General features: G+C 52.2%; 4 non-coding genes and 2 pseudogenes across 4 annotated transcripts; all 6 read right to left on the reverse strand.

Moving 5' to 3' along the window:
• Window positions 1-1,134: 1,134 nt before the first annotated feature.
• On the reverse strand, window positions 1,135-1,251 carry LOC115188341 (U5 spliceosomal RNA). The gene has a single exon (XR_003876388.1). It is a non-coding gene; the product is annotated as a U5 spliceosomal RNA (small nuclear RNA).
• A 930-nt stretch (window positions 1,252-2,181) lies between these two features.
• Window positions 2,182-2,351, reverse strand: LOC115188330 (uncharacterized; annotated as a pseudogene).
• Window positions 2,352-4,807: 2,456 nt separating this feature from the next.
• Window positions 4,808-4,924, reverse strand: LOC115188342 (U5 spliceosomal RNA). Its single transcript, XR_003876389.1, has one exon. It is a non-coding gene; the product is annotated as a U5 spliceosomal RNA (small nuclear RNA).
• Window positions 4,925-5,875: 951 nt separating this feature from the next.
• LOC115188327 (U2 spliceosomal RNA) lies at window positions 5,876-6,063 on the reverse strand. Its single transcript, XR_003876379.1, has one exon. It is a non-coding gene; the product is annotated as a U2 spliceosomal RNA (small nuclear RNA).
• Window positions 6,064-11,783: 5,720 nt separating this feature from the next.
• Window positions 11,784-11,900, reverse strand: LOC115188343 (U5 spliceosomal RNA). Its single transcript, XR_003876390.1, has one exon. It is a non-coding gene; the product is annotated as a U5 spliceosomal RNA (small nuclear RNA).
• Window positions 11,901-12,833: 933 nt separating this feature from the next.
• Window positions 12,834-13,011, reverse strand: LOC115188351 (uncharacterized; annotated as a pseudogene).
• Window positions 13,012-17,500: the final 4,489 nt, after the last annotated feature.

Genomic DNA, 17,500 nt, shown 5'->3' on the forward strand with positions numbered 1-17,500 from the left:
CACAATACCTACACTTCTTTGTGCTGCACGAGGCGAGGATATGACCATAGGCCATACAACGCCTGCAGAACGGGGGCTGACGTGCATAATACAACGTCCCCCTGTCAGCCCCCAGGGAGAACATCGCCGGCGGATGGAGGTAGCCTCCCAGGCCTTTTGGGTCTTCCCTGAGAAGAGCTTGATATCCTCTCCTCCCAGTCCAAAACCCGAGTGAATCCTTGAGGAGCCTTCCTGAGGAGATGTTATCCATATACTTCCCCAGGAAGGTCCTTACCTCTTCTTCTTTCACGTATGGGTTATACATCGTAACCGTCACCACTCTAAAATTTGTCTTCGCCAGGTTCTTTACTGCATAGTAGCACATAGGCTTCACTTTCTCCAATTCTCTTGCCTTCTGCATCGTGTCCTCATGCTGTTTTTCTGTGTACAGAGTCACATCGAAACCTCCCTCTATTGGATTCCCCTGGAGGCAGAAGACATCCTTTACTCCAATCTTGAGCGCACCCATCAAGATAGTTCTCCCGAATGTCTCCCTCCCAAATTGCTCCACCGTTTTGTCCTTCCACACGAATCTCAACGTGTTGGCCAATCCGACAACCGGAACCGACCTGCTCCGCTCATTTCCCTCCATGCCTTTCAAAAAATAAAGCTCTCCTCAAAAGAAGCAACTCAAAAACAATAAACTTTCCTCCCTCCTGCCTTCCTTCGACCTTTTGGCTCAGCGGGCTCTGGGGCACCTCGGTACCAAGCTTGATCTGAGCCAAAAGGCCGAGAAGCGATAACCCACAAATTGACCCCTGCACCCGCCGGGCCCCCGGGGGTCTCGGCAGACCTCAGCGGTTTGGCAAAAGTTGTCTCCTCCCCACCCGACGCTTCCCTGGTGACAGGCGGGTGTTTTTTTTAACAAGTCGCTAATGCGTCTTTAAGTCACTAGCTCTTTAAGCCTAGTGCGACTATTTGTTCAAAGCCCGGAAAACACGTCAGTCGTCGTCGGGCTTGAACTCAATTGCCCGAGCGACTACTTTGAGTGGAAAAATACGCCGGTCGGTCGGTCGGTCAGCCGGCTTCAAGTCAAACGCCTGAGCAAAAAGTCTCGGCGTCATCTCTGTCAATTTCTCTTGAAACAAGATACCGGGCTCTGCCAGAAGCAAAGCCCTTCCAAAAATATGTTGAACTCGTAAGTGTTCCTCTCCACGGAAGTCTTTAGTAAAAGGCGAAAGGCTTGTGCGTAATGAAGAGAAACCAGAGTCGTATGGAAGTCAGAGGTCGGGGCCCGAGACACACACTGTGCACTCTAGGCCGGGTGCCCGCGGGTGGTTCCCGAACCCACTCTTCCAAGTTTGAGGGCTGTGGGTAAAAATTCACAGACAGACAGACAATCCTGGTGAAGTGATTGTATTTTTTGGGGGGGTCAAAAACACAGACAGACAGACAGACAGACAGACAGACAGACAGACAGACAGACAGACAGACAGACAGACAGACAGACAGACAGACAGACAATCCTGGTGAAGTGATTGTATTTTTTGGGGGGGGTCAAAAACAGAGACAGACAGACAGACAGACAGACAGACAGACAGACAGACAGACAGACAGACAGACAATCCTGGTGAAGTGATTGTATTTTTTGGGGGGGGTCAAAAACAGAGACAGACAGACAGACAGACAGACAGACAGACAGACAGACAGACAGACAATCCTGGTGAAGTGATTGTATTTTTTGGGGGGGTCAAAAACAGAGACAGACAGACAGACACACACACACAGAGACACACACACACACACACACAGAGACACACACACACACACACACACAGACACACACACACACAGACAGAGACACACACACACACAGACACACACACACACACACACACACAGAGACACACACACACACACACACAGACACACACAGACACACACACACACACACACACACACAGACAGAGACACACACAGACACACAGACACACACACACACACACACAATCCTGGCCAATGTTTTTTTTTTTTTTTTTTTTTTTTTTTTTTTAAGTAAAATGGCGGGAAAACGGGGGACCCCATGAAGGGGGCTTCGCCCTTGTTTCAGTTTGGATGATTCTTCTTTTTTCATTCCTTCTCTTCTTCTGCTAGCTGTTTTACATAGCTTTGTGTATTTCTTTTTCCTTGACAATGAGAGAGAAGTGTTGCACCGTTCCCGGAGGTACTGCAATACCGGGTCGATGCGTGGAGCGGATGGAGCAAGCCCCATTTCCGACTCCCTGTTCGAAAAATCCATTTAATATGTAGTCCCCCGATGGGGGACATATCAGATATTAAACTGATAAGAACAGATTTTTTACAAAATATATTTATTACGTTCAATGCCTTTCATTACAAAACCATGTATCAATCAAAAATCATAACTAGGCATTTTTAACTTCAACACAAACACTAAAACCCCAAACCAAAAACTCGTCTTCCCTCCCCTTCCCACCTACAAACCAAAACACATACCCACATTAAATACCCAACGAAACTCACCCTATACCCCCGACCGACGGGGACGCCTCCTCCACTCCTGACGCTCCTCCGTCGGCCACCATCCCTTCTCCCCTAGAAACAACACCAATTTCCTGCACACCCACACTCTGTGCCTTGTGCCCCCCACTCAAATCCACCACCCCACCCTCCTCCGGGCTCCGGCCCGAGCATCCCATGCCCCCAAACAGGAAGCTTGCCCCTTCCTCCATCCCCCATTCCTGGGCCATGCCTGGTAGGTCCAGCTCTGCTAGGGGTGTAAAGGAACACGAAGAAGAGGGAGCCCACGAGGGCCCTGCAACCTCTCCCCCCTGCCCTTCCCCCACCCCCCTTTTACCACCCTTCCTCCTCCTACTGTCCGGGCGCTCCCACTTCTTTGGCCTCTTTATCGGTGGAGGGCGCAGCCAGGGAACATCCCTATCCGCGTCCGACAGCCCCCCCCTCGCTTCGGTCATATTATCCGCCAGCCCACCCCTCGCTTCCTTCACAGTGTCCGTCAGCCCCCCCACCATCTTCCTAAGTTCCTCCACCCGTGATCTCACCTCTTTACTATCCCCCCACTCCTTCACTCCTTCTCCTACTGGTCCCGCCACCTCTGCCTTCTCTGTCTCCTCCCTTTCTGTCGCTTTCTTCTCCACCACCTTCTTCCCTGTCTCCTTCCTTTCTGTCTCTTTCTTCTCCACCCCCTTCTTCCCTGTCTCCTTCCTTTCTGTCTCTACCACCTTCTTCCCTGTCTCCTTCCTTTCTGTCTCTCTCTTCTCCACCTCCTTCTTCCCAGTCTCCTTCCTCTCTGTTGCCTTCTCCGTCTCCTTCCTCTCCACCGCCGTCTTCTCTGGCCCCTCCACTCTCCTGTCTCCTTCCTCCTCCTTCTCTCCTTCAGTCTCCTGCCCTTCCGTTTCCACTATGCTGTTGTCTTCTTTTTCTCCTCCCGCTTCCGTTTTCTCCTCCTCTTCCACCCGTGTGTCCGCTCCCTCTGGTCCAGTACTCAGTCCTTGGTCCCTCCTACCCCCATCCCCGGCTCTCGCTCCCCCCCCCGCTGCAGACGCGTATGACCTCTGACGCGCCGGGCATTCACGCCACAGGTGCGTCAGCATGCCACACCCGTGACATGCCTTCGGCGCGTCACAGTCCCTCGCCTCGTGCTCCGTAGATCCACAATACCTACACTTCTTTGTGCTGCACGAGGCGAGGATATGACCATAGGCCATACAACGCCTGCAGAACGGGGGCTGACGTGCATAATACAACGTCCCCCTGTCAGCCCCCAGGGAGAACATCGCCGGCGGATGGAGGTAGCCTCCCAGGCCTTTTGGGTCTTCCCTGAGAAGAGCTTGATATCCTCTCCTCCCAGTCCAAAACCCGAGTGAATCCTTGAGGAGCCTTCCTGAGGAGATGTTATCCATATACTTCCCCAGGAAGGTCCTTACCTCTTCTTCTTTCACGTATGGGTTATACATCGTAACCGTCACCACTCTAAAATTTGTCTTCGCCAGGTTCTTTACTGCATAGTAGCACATAGGCTTCACTTTCTCCAATTCTCTTGCCTTCTGCATCGTGTCCTCATGCTGTTTTTCTGTGTACAGAGTCACATCGAAACCTCCCTCTATTGGATTCCCCTGGAGGCAGAAGACATCCTTTACTCCAATCTTGAGCGCACCCATCAAGATAGTTCTCCCGAATGTCTCCCTCCCAAATTGCTCCACCGTTTTGTCCTTCCACACGAATCTCAACGTGTTGGCCAATCCGACAACCGGAACCGACCTGCTCCGCTCATTTCCCTCCATGCCTTTCAAAAAATAAAGCTCTCCTCAAAAGAAGCAACTCAAAAACAATAAACTTTCCTCCCTCCTGCCTTCCTTCGACCTTTTGGCTCAGCGGGCTCTGGGGCACCTCGGTACCAAGCTTGATCTGAGCCAAAAGGCCGAGAAGCGATAACCCACAAATTGACCCCTGCACCCGCCGGGCCCCCGGGGGTCTCGGCAGACCTCAGCGGTTTGGCAAAAGTTGTCTCCTCCCCACCCGACGCTTCCCTGGTGACAGGCGGGTGTTTTTTTTAACAAGTCGCTAATGCGTCTTTAAGTCACTAGCTCTTTAAGCCTAGTGCGACTATTTGTTCAAAGCCCGGAAAACACGTCAGTCGTCGTCGGGCTTGAACTCAATTGCCCGAGCGACTACTTTGAGTGGAAAAATACGCCGGTCGGTCGGTCGGTCAGCCGGCTTCAAGTCAAACGCCTGAGCAAAAAGTCTCGGCGTCATCTCTGTCAATTTCTCTTGAAACAAGATACCGGGCTCTGCCAGAAGCAAAGCCCTTCCAAAAATATGTTGAACTCGTAAGTGTTCCTCTCCACGGAAGTCTTTAGTAAAAGGCGAAAGGCTTGTGCGTAATGAAGAGAAACCAGAGTCGTATGGAAGTCAGAGGTCGGGGCCCGAGACACACACTGTGCACTCTAGGCCGGGTGCCCGCGGGTGGTTCCCGAACCCACTCTTCCAAGTTTGAGGGCTGTGGGTAAAAATTCACAGACAGACAGACAATCCTGGTGAAGTGATTGTATTTTTTGGGGGGGTCAAAAACACAGACAGACAGACAGACAGACAGACAGACAGACAGACAGACAGACAGACAGACAGACAGACAGACAGACAGACAGACAGACAGACAGACAGACAGACAATCCTGGTGAAGTGATTGTATTTTTTGGGGGGGGTCAAAAACAGAGACAGACAGACAGACAGACAGACAGACAGACAGACAGACAGACAGACAATCCTGGTGAAGTGATTGTATTTTTTGGGGGGGGTCAAAAACAGAGACAGACAGACAGACAGACAGACAGACAGACAGACAGACAGACAGACAGACAGACAGACAATCCTGGTGAAGTGATTGTATTTTTTGGGGGGGTCAAAAACAGAGACAGACAGACAGACACACACACACAGAGACACACACACACACACACACAGAGACACACACACACACACACACACAGACACACACACACACAGACAGAGACACACACACACACAGACACACACACACACACACACACACAGAGACACACACACACACACACACAGACACACACACACACACACACACACACACACACACACAGACAGAGACACACACAGACACACAGACACACACACACACACACACAATCCTGGCCAATGTTTTTTTTTTTTTTTTTTTTTTTTTTTTTTTAAAGTAAAATGGCGGGAAAACGGGGGACCCCATGAAGGGGGCTTCGCCCTTGTTTCAGTTTGGATGATTCTTCTTTTTTCATTCCTTCTCTTCTTCTGCTAGCTGTTTTACATAGCTTTGTGTATTTCTTTTTCCTTGACAATGAGAGAGAAGTGTTGCACCGTTCCCGGAGGTACTGCAATACCGGGTCGATGCGTGGAGCGGATGGAGCAAGCCCCATTTCCGACTCCCTGTTCGAAAAATCCATTTAATATGTAGTCCCCCGATGGGGGACATATCAGATATTAAACTGATAAGAACAGATTTTTTTTTTTATTTTTTTTTTTAGAAAAAATAATTTATTACCTTCTATGCCATTCATTCATTACAAATCATACCTTTCATACAAAATAAATAATGGCATTTTAATTCATAAAACAACACAAAACCCAAACAAAACTCAGGGGAGCATCATCCCTCCCCGTCATCCTAAACACTAACTTTCCCTATCTTCCCTTCCCTAATCTAAAATAATCCCAGCCCTAATCCCCCCTTCCATCTCTCCCGGGCAGCATGCTGCCCCCACTTCCTCTCCTCCCTCTTCATCCTCCCCCTCAGATCTCCTTCCACCCTCCTCACTATGCCTTCCACCCCACAATCTCTCCCTGTCTTAACCATGTTCTGCCTGGCTTCCCACAGCCCCCGCTTAAAGAGGCTCATGAGAAGCCAGAGCAGAAACCTATCCCTATCCGTCCCCCTCGCTCTCCCTACACCTCTCTCTAGCCTAGCCCACGTCAATACAAAATCCCCTCTTACCCTTCCTAACAACACCCGTGCCTTTGCCCATACTACTCCGGCAATGGCACAGTCCCAAAAGACATGACGCACAGTCTCCTCCCTGCCACAAGAAGGTCTTGGGCAGGTGGGGGATCGCGCCAAGCTATGCCGGTACATGGTGGAGCGTACCGGCAAACACTTGTGGAGGCTCAACCAATTCAGGTCCTTGAGCCTGTTGTCCAGACCCCGCGCCTGCACTCCCTCCCAGACCACCGCCGGGATGCCCACTACAGGTGCCGGACTTACTGCCCGTCTGACCTCCTCGTACAGGTGCCTGTGATCTAAACCTACTCGGGCGACTTCAACCTCGGGGTGCGCACGCAGCCACTTGGCCGCATGGCCAAAGTGCCACGGCAGCTGTTCCGCCCGAGGACCCGTGTTAGACCACACCATTACGCTTCTCGCCTGATACGAGAAGAACACCCGCAGGAGGTAACCGGACGGGTGTAGTACTGGCTGAGCAAGCTCCGTCAACAGAAACGAAACAAAAATGGCGTCCAGCTTGAGGGGGAGATGTGGTACCCCCCTACCTCCCTCCCCGATGGGACAGATCATGCGTGCCCTGGCGACCCACTCGTACCTGCCACCCCACATGAACTGAAACACCAGCCTCACTAGATGCCTCCTCAGACAAGCCGGCAATGGATAGATGTACGCCAAGTACAATAGAGATGGCAATACATCCACCTTGAGAACCAGGACCTTGCCTAAAAAGGACAACGACCTAGCCCTCCACATCGCTAGCTTCTTCTGTACCACTGCGATGCCCATGTTCCAGTTCAGCGTCGCTGAGCCGGAGGTCTCAAAATGGACCCCGAGTATCCTCAGGGCCCCGTTACAGAGAGATAACCCTCCGGGCACATCCGTCCTACCACTCCATCTTCCGAAAAACTTAACGGAAGACTTCGCGTGGTTAAGAACCGCCCCCGACGCTCGGGTGAAGTCCCCAATAATGGCAAGGGACCTTGTCAGGCACGAGTCCTTGCAAAGCAGCAAGGATGTGTCGTCGGCGTACTGTGTCAACTTGACACGGAGACCGCCACTTCCAGGGATCAGCAAGCCCTCCACCCCTGTGTCTGCCCTAATGGCAGCCCCCAGAGGCTCCATGTACAGAACAAAGAGGAGAGCCGAGAGCGGGCATCCCTGCCTGACCCCAGACGAGAGGTCAAAAACGTCACCTAAGTGACTGTTTACGCTAACTCGGCACCCCGCTCCGACATATAATGTACGGATCCATCCTATAAACTTCTCCCCAAATCCTAATCTACCTAACACCCTGAATAGAAAGGATCTATTCACGCGATCAAAGGCTTTCGCCTGATCTAGCGCTGCTACCATTAAAGGCAGCCCCCTATCTTCTACCCAAGCGATGGAGTCCCTGATCAACTGTAGGTTCCATCTGATCGAGCGACCCTCTACCCCGCACGTCTGATCCTCATGGACGACGTAGGGAAGGGCTGTGCGCAACCGGTCTGCTAAAACCTTTGCAAGTAGCTTGTAATCTACGCACAGCATGGTCAACGGCCGCCAGTTGCCAAGGTCAGTTGCTTCCCCCTTCTTATAAAGAAGTGACAGCACACCGACAGCCATTGATCCCCCCGGGACCCCCGTCTCAAGGATGGCCTTCAAGACTTCGAGGACCACTGGTCCAAGCATACCCCAAAACTTGAGATAAAACTCGGCCGGCAGCCCATCCATCCCAGGCACCTTCCCTTTTCCCATCCTCCTGAGAGCACTCTCAACCTCTTCAAGGGAGATCTGAGCCTCCATCACATCTCTAATGTCCTCCGGCAATCGCCGGGACAATTGTTCTAAAAACACATTTCCCTGCTCTACATCTATTTCCTTTTCCTTAAATAAACCTCGGAAATGATCAGTTGTCACCCTGACCATTTCCTCCGGTTTTCTCACTATACTACCATCTTCTTCCTTCACCCCATGCATTATCTTCCTACTCTGTCTGGCCCTAACCGACTTAAAGAACATAGCGGAACAAGTCTCATTATGTTCTAGAAAGCCATTATGCGCACGCTCCAGGAAAGCTCGAGCCTTCTGCTCCTGCAGCTCCCTGAGCTGCGCCTTCAGGGCTGTGGATCTATCCCAGTCAATCGACCCGCCGAGGTTGCCTGCCTCGTACTCGAGTTCGAGCAACCTTTGGATACGATCCACCTCCCTCCTTTCCTCCCTTTTTTTCCTCCTACAATATCCTATTATAAAGGCCCTAATCCTTACCTTAACTAAATCCCACCACTCTAACACCCCCTCGCACATGGACCGGAGGCCTTCAAGCCCCCGAAAGAAACCAAAAAAGGCATCAACGAAAGCTTGCTCCTCCAGCACATCCCGATCTAATTTCCAGTACCCCCTACCGAAGAGGCAGACTGGCGGCCCCACCTGCAGGAGCACCCCGTCGTGATCCGAGAAGAACACAGGCAACAGCTGCCCAGACAACTGACCCAAAGACCTAGATAGAAAAATGTAGTCGAGCCTCCGCGCAACCCCCCGAGAGTTGCGCCATGTGGGACCAGCCATTGCCGGAGTAGTGTGCAGGCCTCCATCAACCAGACCATGGCAAGCCATTAGCCCGGTGATGGAGCCTGCACTACTATCCCCCCCTACCCCTAGATCTATATTAAAATCCCCCCCTATCACTAAGTGCCTATTTGTAACACACAGGGGCGTCAGACAGTCCACCATCTCCCTCCTGTCTGCCGCCACCTGTGGCCCATACACCACCACTAACCTATACCTACTATCCCTAAAAGTGACATCCATCCCCATAACCCTCCCCTGCATAACCATAAAAGAACCCTCCACCTTTACATCTCTGTGCCCACACAAAATCCCTACCCCCGATGAGTGCACTCCCCCTATCCCCCAAACCGACTCTCCCTTGTCCCACTCCCTTCTAAACCTATTGACATCCCCACCATCCCTCAGGTGAACCTCCTGTAGAAAACAGAAATCGAAACCCACCCCTTCTAAAAAACTAAACACCGCCCTCCTCTTAACAAAATCCCTTAACCCTCTTACATTTAAGCTAACAAAAGTAATCATCTTGAAAGAAAATTAAATTAAAATCAATACAAATCAACCTAACATCACCCAAATACTAAACCCAAATGAAAACAAAAACAGGAGGCTCACCCGATGCTCCCCTGCTCCATCTCCACCGGCGGGGACTCCCTCCGCACTCCCGATGTCCCCCCGTCTTCCTCCATCCCACCAATCCAGGATGATGGAATGGTGTTTGGCCGCTGAATGTCCAGCACCCTGGGTTTACCCCCCACCTCCTCCACTTCCCCCTCCTCGTAACTTGTTGGGAAGAGAGTGGGAGAGCCCATGTCCTCAATCATGAACAGCGTCCCCCCTTCGGCCTTGTTGGGTTGTTCCAAATCCCCCTGGAGTTGAGTGGCTGGGGAAACCAGCGAGGACACAGATGTTTCTCCCACCCCCATCGCTCGCTTGGCCACCCCCTCCCCCCTCTCGTTGTCCTCCGAGCCCCCCTTCCTTTTTCCTTTCTTTTTTTTCGGTGTTTGGTGTAGCGGGGAAACACCACCCCCCCCTCCCCCCCAGCTCCTCCACCATTCCCCTCATCTCCTCCACTAGGGCACTTGATGTTATGCTGTCCCCCCACTCCCTCCCACCTTCCCCCTCCTCCTCGTCTTCTGGTCCTTCCGCCGTCTCCTTCTTCCCCACCTCTTCCTCCTCTGCTGCTCTCTCTGGCTCCTCCACTTCCTTGCTTCTTCCTGCCTCCTTTCCTTCCTCTCCTCCTGGATCTCCTACTCCCTTGCCATCTCCATCTCTTCCTGCTGCCGCTCTTCTCTCGTCCTTTGAGGCCTTCACCTCTGGGCCTCTGGTCGGGTCTTGTTCTTGGCCTCCTCCCCCTCCTCTTCTTCCCCCATCCCCCGCTCCTGTCCCCCCTCCAGCTGCAGACGCGTATGACCGCTGACGAGCCGGGCATCCCCGCCACAGGTGTGCAGATGAGCCACACCCGTGGCACGCCTTCGGCTCGTCACAGTCCCTAGCCTCGTGCTCTCCAGATCCACAAAATCTACATTTTCTCGTGCTGCACGAGGCTAGGATATGACCGTAGGCCATACAGCGCCTGCAAAACGGGGGCTGACGTGCATAAAATAATGTCCCCCTGTCAGCCCCCAGGGAGAACATTGCCGGGGGATGAAGGTATCCGCCCAGCCCCTTCGGGTCCTCCCTAAGGAGGGCCTGGAAACCCCTTCTGCCATTCCAAAATCCAAGTGAATCTTTGAGGGCCCTTGCTGAGGAGACGTTATCCATATATCTCCCCAGAAAGGCCCTCACCTCCTCATCTTTGACATACGGATTGTACATGTTTACCGTTACAACCCTGTAATTATTCCTCGCAAGGCTGGTCACCTCATAATTGCACATTGGCTTCGTGCCTCCCACTGCTTTCGCCTTTCTTAGTACCTCATTGTGTTTTTCTTCTGTGTGTAATGCCACGTCAAAAGCTCCTTCCAATGAGTTCCCTTGTAGGCAAAACACGTCTTTAACTGACAGCTTGAAGATTCCAATCAAGATAGTCCTACCAAAGGTTTCTCGTCCAAACGGATCCAACTCCTTGTTCTTCCACGTAAACCGAACCGTGTTTGCAAGCCCGATCACAGGGACCGACCTGTATGAAGTATTTTGCGCCATCTCCTCTAGGAGATTGGCGCCCTCGACTCCTCTCTTGCTCTCTTCTCAGAAAAGGAAAAAACCCCTAAAAAGAAAAACAAAATGGCCGAGATACAATACCCAAAAATCAAAAAAACAACTTACCGCTCTCCTGTCGTCGACCTTTTGACTCAGCGAGCTCTGGGGCACCTCAGTACCAAGCTTGATCTGAGCCAAAAGGCCGAGAAGCGATAACCCACAAATTGACCCCTGCACCCGCCGGGCCCCCGGGGGTCTCGGCAGACCTCAGCGGTTTGGCAAAAGTTGTCTCCTCCCCACCCGACGCTTCCCTGGTGACAGGCGGGTGTTTTTTTTAACAAGTCGCTAATGCGTCTTTAAGTCACTAGCTCTTTAAGCCTAGTGCGACTATTTGTTCAAAGCCCGGAAAACACGTCAGTCGTCGTCGGGCTTGAACTCAATTGCCCGAGCGACTACTTTGAGTGGAAAAATACGCCGGTCGGTCGGTCGGTCAGCCGGCTTCAAGTCAAACGCCTGAGCAAAAAGTCTCGGCGTCATCTCTGTCAATTTCTCTTGAAACAAGATACCGGGCTCTGCCAGAAGCAAAGCCCTTCCAAAAATATGTTGAACTCGTAAGTGTTCCTCTCCACGGAAGTCTTTAGTAAAAGGCGAAAGGCTTGTGCGTAATGAAGAGAAACCAGAGTCGTATGGAAGTCAGAGGTCGGGGCCCGAGACACACACTGTGCACTCTAGGCCGGGTGCCCGCGGGTGGTTCCCGAACCCACTCTTCCAAGTTTGAGGGCTGTGGGTAAAAATTCACAGACAGACAGACAATCCTGGTGAAGTGATTGTATTTTTTGGGGGGGTCAAAAACACAGACAGACAGACAGACAGACAGACAGACAGACAGACAGACAGACAGACAGACAGACAGACAGACAGACAGACAGACAGACAATCCTGGTGAAGTGATTGTATTTTTTGGGGGGGGGTCAAAAACAGAGACAGACAGACAGACAGACAGACAGACAGACAGACAGACAGACAGACAGACAGACAGACAATCCTGGTGAAGTGATTGTATTTTTTGGGGGGGGTCAAAAACAGAGACAGACAGACAGACAGACAGACAGACAGACAGACAGACAGACAGACAATCCTGGTGAAGTGATTGTATTTTTTGGGGGGGTCAAAAACAGAGACAGACAGACAGACACACACACACAGAGACACACACACACACACACACAGAGACACACACACACACACACACAGACACACACACACACAGACAGAGACACACACACACACAGACACACACACACACACACACACACACAGAGACACACACACACACACACACAGACACACACAGACACACACACACACACACACACACACAGACAGAGACACACACAGACACACAGACACACACACACACACACAATCCTGGCCAATGTTTTTTTTTTTTTTATTATTTTTTTTTTTTAAAGTAAAATGGCGGGAAAACGGGGGACCCCATGAAGGGGGCTTCGCCCTTGTTTCAGTTTGGATGATTCTTCTTTTTTCATTCCTTCTCTTCTTCTGCTAGCTGTTTTACATAGCTTTGTGTATTTCTTTTTCCTTGACAATGAGAGAGAAGTGTTGCACCGTTCCCGGAGGTACTGCAATACCGGGTCGATGCGTGGAGCGGATGGAGCAAGCCCCATTTCCGACTCCCTGTTCGAAAAATCCATTTAATATGTAGTCCCCCGATGGGGGACATATCAGATATTAAACTGATAAGAACAGATTTTTTTTTTTTTAGAAAAAATAATTTATTACAATCAATAACATTCAAACAATACAAATCAAAATTTTCCTTTAAACTAAATCAATCATGGTATTTTTAATTCAACAAACAAACGAAAACCCAAACAAAACAAAAACTCAGGGGAGCATCATCCCTCCCCGTCATCCTAAACACTAACTTTCCCTATCTTCCCTTCCCTAATCTAAAATAACCCCAGCCCTAATCCCCCCTTCCATCTCTCCCGGGCAGCATGCTGCCCCCACTTCCTCTCCTCCCTCTTCATCCTCCCCCTCAGATCTCCTTCCACCCTCCTCACTATGCCTTCCACCCCACAATCTCTCCCTGTCTTAACCATGTTCTGCCTGGCTTCCCACAGCCCCCGCTTAAAGAGGCTCATGAGAAGCCAGAGCAGAAACCTATCCCTATCCGTCCCCCTCGCTCTCCCTACTCCTCTCTCTAGCCTAGCCCATGTCAATACGAAATCACCTCTAACCCTTCCTAACAACACCCGTGCCTTCGCCCATACTACTCCGGCAATGGCACAGTCCCAAAAGACATGACGCACAGTCTCCTCCCTGCCACAAGAAGGTCTTGGGCAGGTGGGGGATCGCGCCAAGCTATGCCGGTACATGGTGGAGCGCACCGGCAAACACTTGTGGAGGCTCAACCAATTCAGGTCCTTGAGCCTGTTGTCCAGACCCCGCGCCTGCACTCCCTCCCAGACCACCGCCGGGATGCCCACTACAGGTGCTGGACTTACTGCCCGTCTGACCTCCTCGTACAGGTGCCTGTGATCTAAACCTACTCGGGCGACTTCAACCTCGGGGTGCGCACGCAGCCATTTGGCCGCATGGCCAAAGTGCCACGGCAGCTGTTCCGCCCGAGGACCCGTGTTAGACCACACCATTACGCTTCTCGCCTGATACGAGAAGAACACCCGCAGGAGGTAACCGGACGGGTGTAGTACTGGCTGAGCAAGCTCCGTCAACAGAAACGAAACAAAAATGGCGTCCAGCTTGAGGGGGAGATGTGGTACCCCCCTACCTCCCTCCCCGATGGGACAGATCATGCGTGCCCTGGCGACCCACTCGTACCTGCCACCCCACATGAACTGAAACACCAGCCTCACTAGATGCCTCCTCAAACAAGCCGGCAATGGATAGATGTACGCCAAGTACAATAGAGATGGCAATACATCCACCTTGAGAACCAGGACCTTGCCTAAAAAGGACAACGACCTAGCCCTCCACATCGCTAGCTTCTTCTGTACCACTGCGATGCCCATGTTCCAGTTCAGCGTCGCTGAGCCGGAGGTCTCAAAATGGACCCCGAGTATCCTCAGGGCCCCGTTACAGAGAGATAACCCTCCGGGCACATCCGTCCTACCACTCCATCTTCCGAAAAACTTAACGGAAGACTTCGCGTGGTTAAGAACCGCCCCCGACGCTCGGGTGAAGTCCCCAATAATGGCAAGGGACCTTGTCAGGCACGAGTCCTTGCAAAGCAGCAAGGATGTGTCGTCGGCGTACTGTGTCAACTTGACACGGAGACCGCCACTTCCAGGGATCAGCAAGCCCTCCACCCCTGTGTCTGCCCTAATGGCAGCCCCCAGAGGCTCCATGTACAGAACGAAGAGGAGAACTGAGAGCGGGCATCCCTGCCTGACCCCAGACGAGAGGTCAAAAACGTCACCTAAGTGACTGTTTACGCTAACTCGGCACCCCGCTCCGACATATAATGTACGGATCCATCCTATAAACTTCTCCCCAAATCCTAATCTACCTAACACCCTGAATAGAAAGGATCTATTCACGCGATCAAAGGCTTTCGCCTGATCAAGCGCTGCTACCATTAAAGGCAGCCCCCTATCTTCTACCCAAGCGATGGAGTCCCTGATCAACTGTAGGTTCCATCTGATCGAGCGACCCTCTACCCCGCACGTCTGATCCTCATGGACGACGTAGGGAAGGGCTGTGCGCAACCGGTCTGCTAAAACCTTTGCAAGTAGCTTGTAATCTACGCACAGCATGGTCAACGGCCGCCAGTTGCCAAGGTCAGTTGCTTCCCCCTTCTTATAAAGAAGTGACAGCACACCGACAACCATTGATCCCCCCGGGACCCCCGTCTCAAGGATGGCCTTCAAGACTTCGAGGACCACTGGTCCAAGTATACCCCAAAACTTGAGGTAAAACTCGGCCGGCAGCCCATCCATCCCAGGCACCTTCCCTTTTCCCATCCTCCTGAGAGCGCTCTCAACCTCCTCGAGGGAGATCTGAGCCTCCATCACATCTCTAATGTCCTCCGGCAATCGCCGGGACAAGTGTTCTAAAAACACATCTCCCTGCTCTACATCTATTACCCTCTCTTTAAATAAACCTCGGTAATGATCAGTTGTTACCCTGACCATTTCCTCCGGTTTTCTAACTATGCTACCATCTTCTTTCCTCACCCCATGCATTATCTTCCTACTCTGTCTGCCCTTAACCGACTTAAAGAACATAGCGGAACAAGTCTCATTATGTTCTAGAAAGCCATTATGCGCCCGCTCCAGGAAAGCTCGAGCCTTCCGCTCCTGCAGCTCCCTGAGCTGCGCCTTCAGGTCAGTGGATCTCTCCCAGTCAATCGACCCGCCGAGGTTGCCTGCCTCGTACTCGAGTTCGAGCAACCTTTGGATACGATCCACCTCCCTCCTTTCCTCCCTTTTTTTCCTCCTGCAATATCCTATTATAAAGGCCCTAATCCTTACCTTAACTAAATCCCACCACTCTAACACCCCCTCACACATGGACCGGAGGCCTTCAAGCCCCCGAAAGAAACCAAAGAAGGTGTCAACGAAAGCTTGCTCCTCCAGCACATCCCGATCTAATTTCCAGTACCCCCTACCGAAGAGGCAGACTGGCGACCCCACCTGCAGGAGCACCCCGTCGTGATCTGAAAAGAACACAGGCAACAGCCGCCCAGACAACTGACCCAAAGACCTGGATACAAAAATGTAGTCGAGCCTCCGCGCAACCCCCCGGGAGTTGCGCCATGTGGGACCAGCCATTGTCGGAGTAGTGTGCAGGCCTCCATCAACCAGACCATGGCAAGCCATTAGCCCGGTGATGGATCCTGCACTACTATCCCTCACTAACCCTAAATCTATGTTAAAATCCCCACCTATCACCAAGTGCCTATTTGTAACACACAGGGGCGCCAGACAGTCCACCATCTCCCTCCTGTCTGCCGCCACCTGTGGCCCATACACCACCACTAACCTATACCTACTATCCCTAAAAGTGACATCCACCCCCAACACCCTCCCCTGCATTACAACAAAAGATCCCTCCACCTTCACCTCCCTATTCCCAAACAAAATCCCCACCCCTGTAGAATGCACCCCACCTATACCCCAAACTGACTCCCCCTTATCCCACTCCCTACTAAACCTGATGACATCCCCTCCATCCCTCAGGTGAACCTCCTGTAAAAAACAAACATCAAAACCCACCCCCTCCAAAAAACTAAAAACCGCCCTCCTCTTAACAAAATCCCTCAAACCCCTTACATTTAAACTAAAAATATTAACAGAAAATGTCATTTAAATTTATAACCCTACATCAACGAAATGAAACCCCAAAATAACAAAACAACAGGAGACTCACCCGATGCTCCCCTGCTTCTTCTCATCCGGCAGGGACGTCTTCTCCTCTCCTGACGTCCCCCCGTCCTCCTCCATCTCTCCAACCCAGGATGCAGGCATGGTGTTAGGCCTTGGAGTGCCCTGCATCCTGGGTTCCCCACCAACACCCTCCGTTCCTCTCTCCCTGTAGGCTTCTGGACTGAGATCGAGAGCAGGGGACCCCATCTCCCCAAGCAGGAGTTGAGATCCCCCCTCAGACACCCAGCCCAGCGCCACGCCCTGGGAGTCACCCTCCACCAGACGTTGAGGGGCCGAGGAAAACAGAGAGGACAAGGCCTTTCCTCCCTCCCCCATCACACGCTTGGCCATCCCCTCCACACCCCCCTCCCTCTCACTGCATTCCGGGCCCCCCCTCTTCCCTTTCTTCTTTGGCGTTGGAGGCAGCGGAGAGACACCACTCCCCCTCTCCGCTAGCTCCTCCACCATTCCCCTCAACTCTTCAACGAGGGCGCTCGACATGCTGTCCCCCCACTCCTTCCCTCCTTCTGCTCCTTCTTCTGGTCCCGTCTTCACTTCTCCCTCCATTTCTGCCACCGTTCCCTCCTCCACCTCCTCTCTCTCCACCGTCCCAGTCTCCTTCTTCTCCGCTCCTCCACCTCCTTCCACCTCCTCTCCTTTTGTTCCGGCCTTCTCGGCTCCTCGCCTCTCTCCTCTCGTAGCCTCCTTCCTCCCGTCCTCTTCCTGTGCCATCCTTTCCCCTGTGCCATTACTGTCATCCGCTCCCTTTCGTTCTCTCCTCCCTCCATCCCCCGTTCCCCCTCCAGCTGCAGAGGCGTATGACCTTTGACGAGCCGGGCAATCACGCCACAGGTGTGCTGATGAACCACACCCG

Source organism: Salmo trutta, unplaced genomic scaffold, assembly GCF_901001165.1.
Source record: "Salmo trutta unplaced genomic scaffold, fSalTru1.1, whole genome shotgun sequence".
In the NCBI taxonomy this organism is placed as follows: Eukaryota; Metazoa; Chordata; class Actinopteri; order Salmoniformes; family Salmonidae; genus Salmo; species Salmo trutta.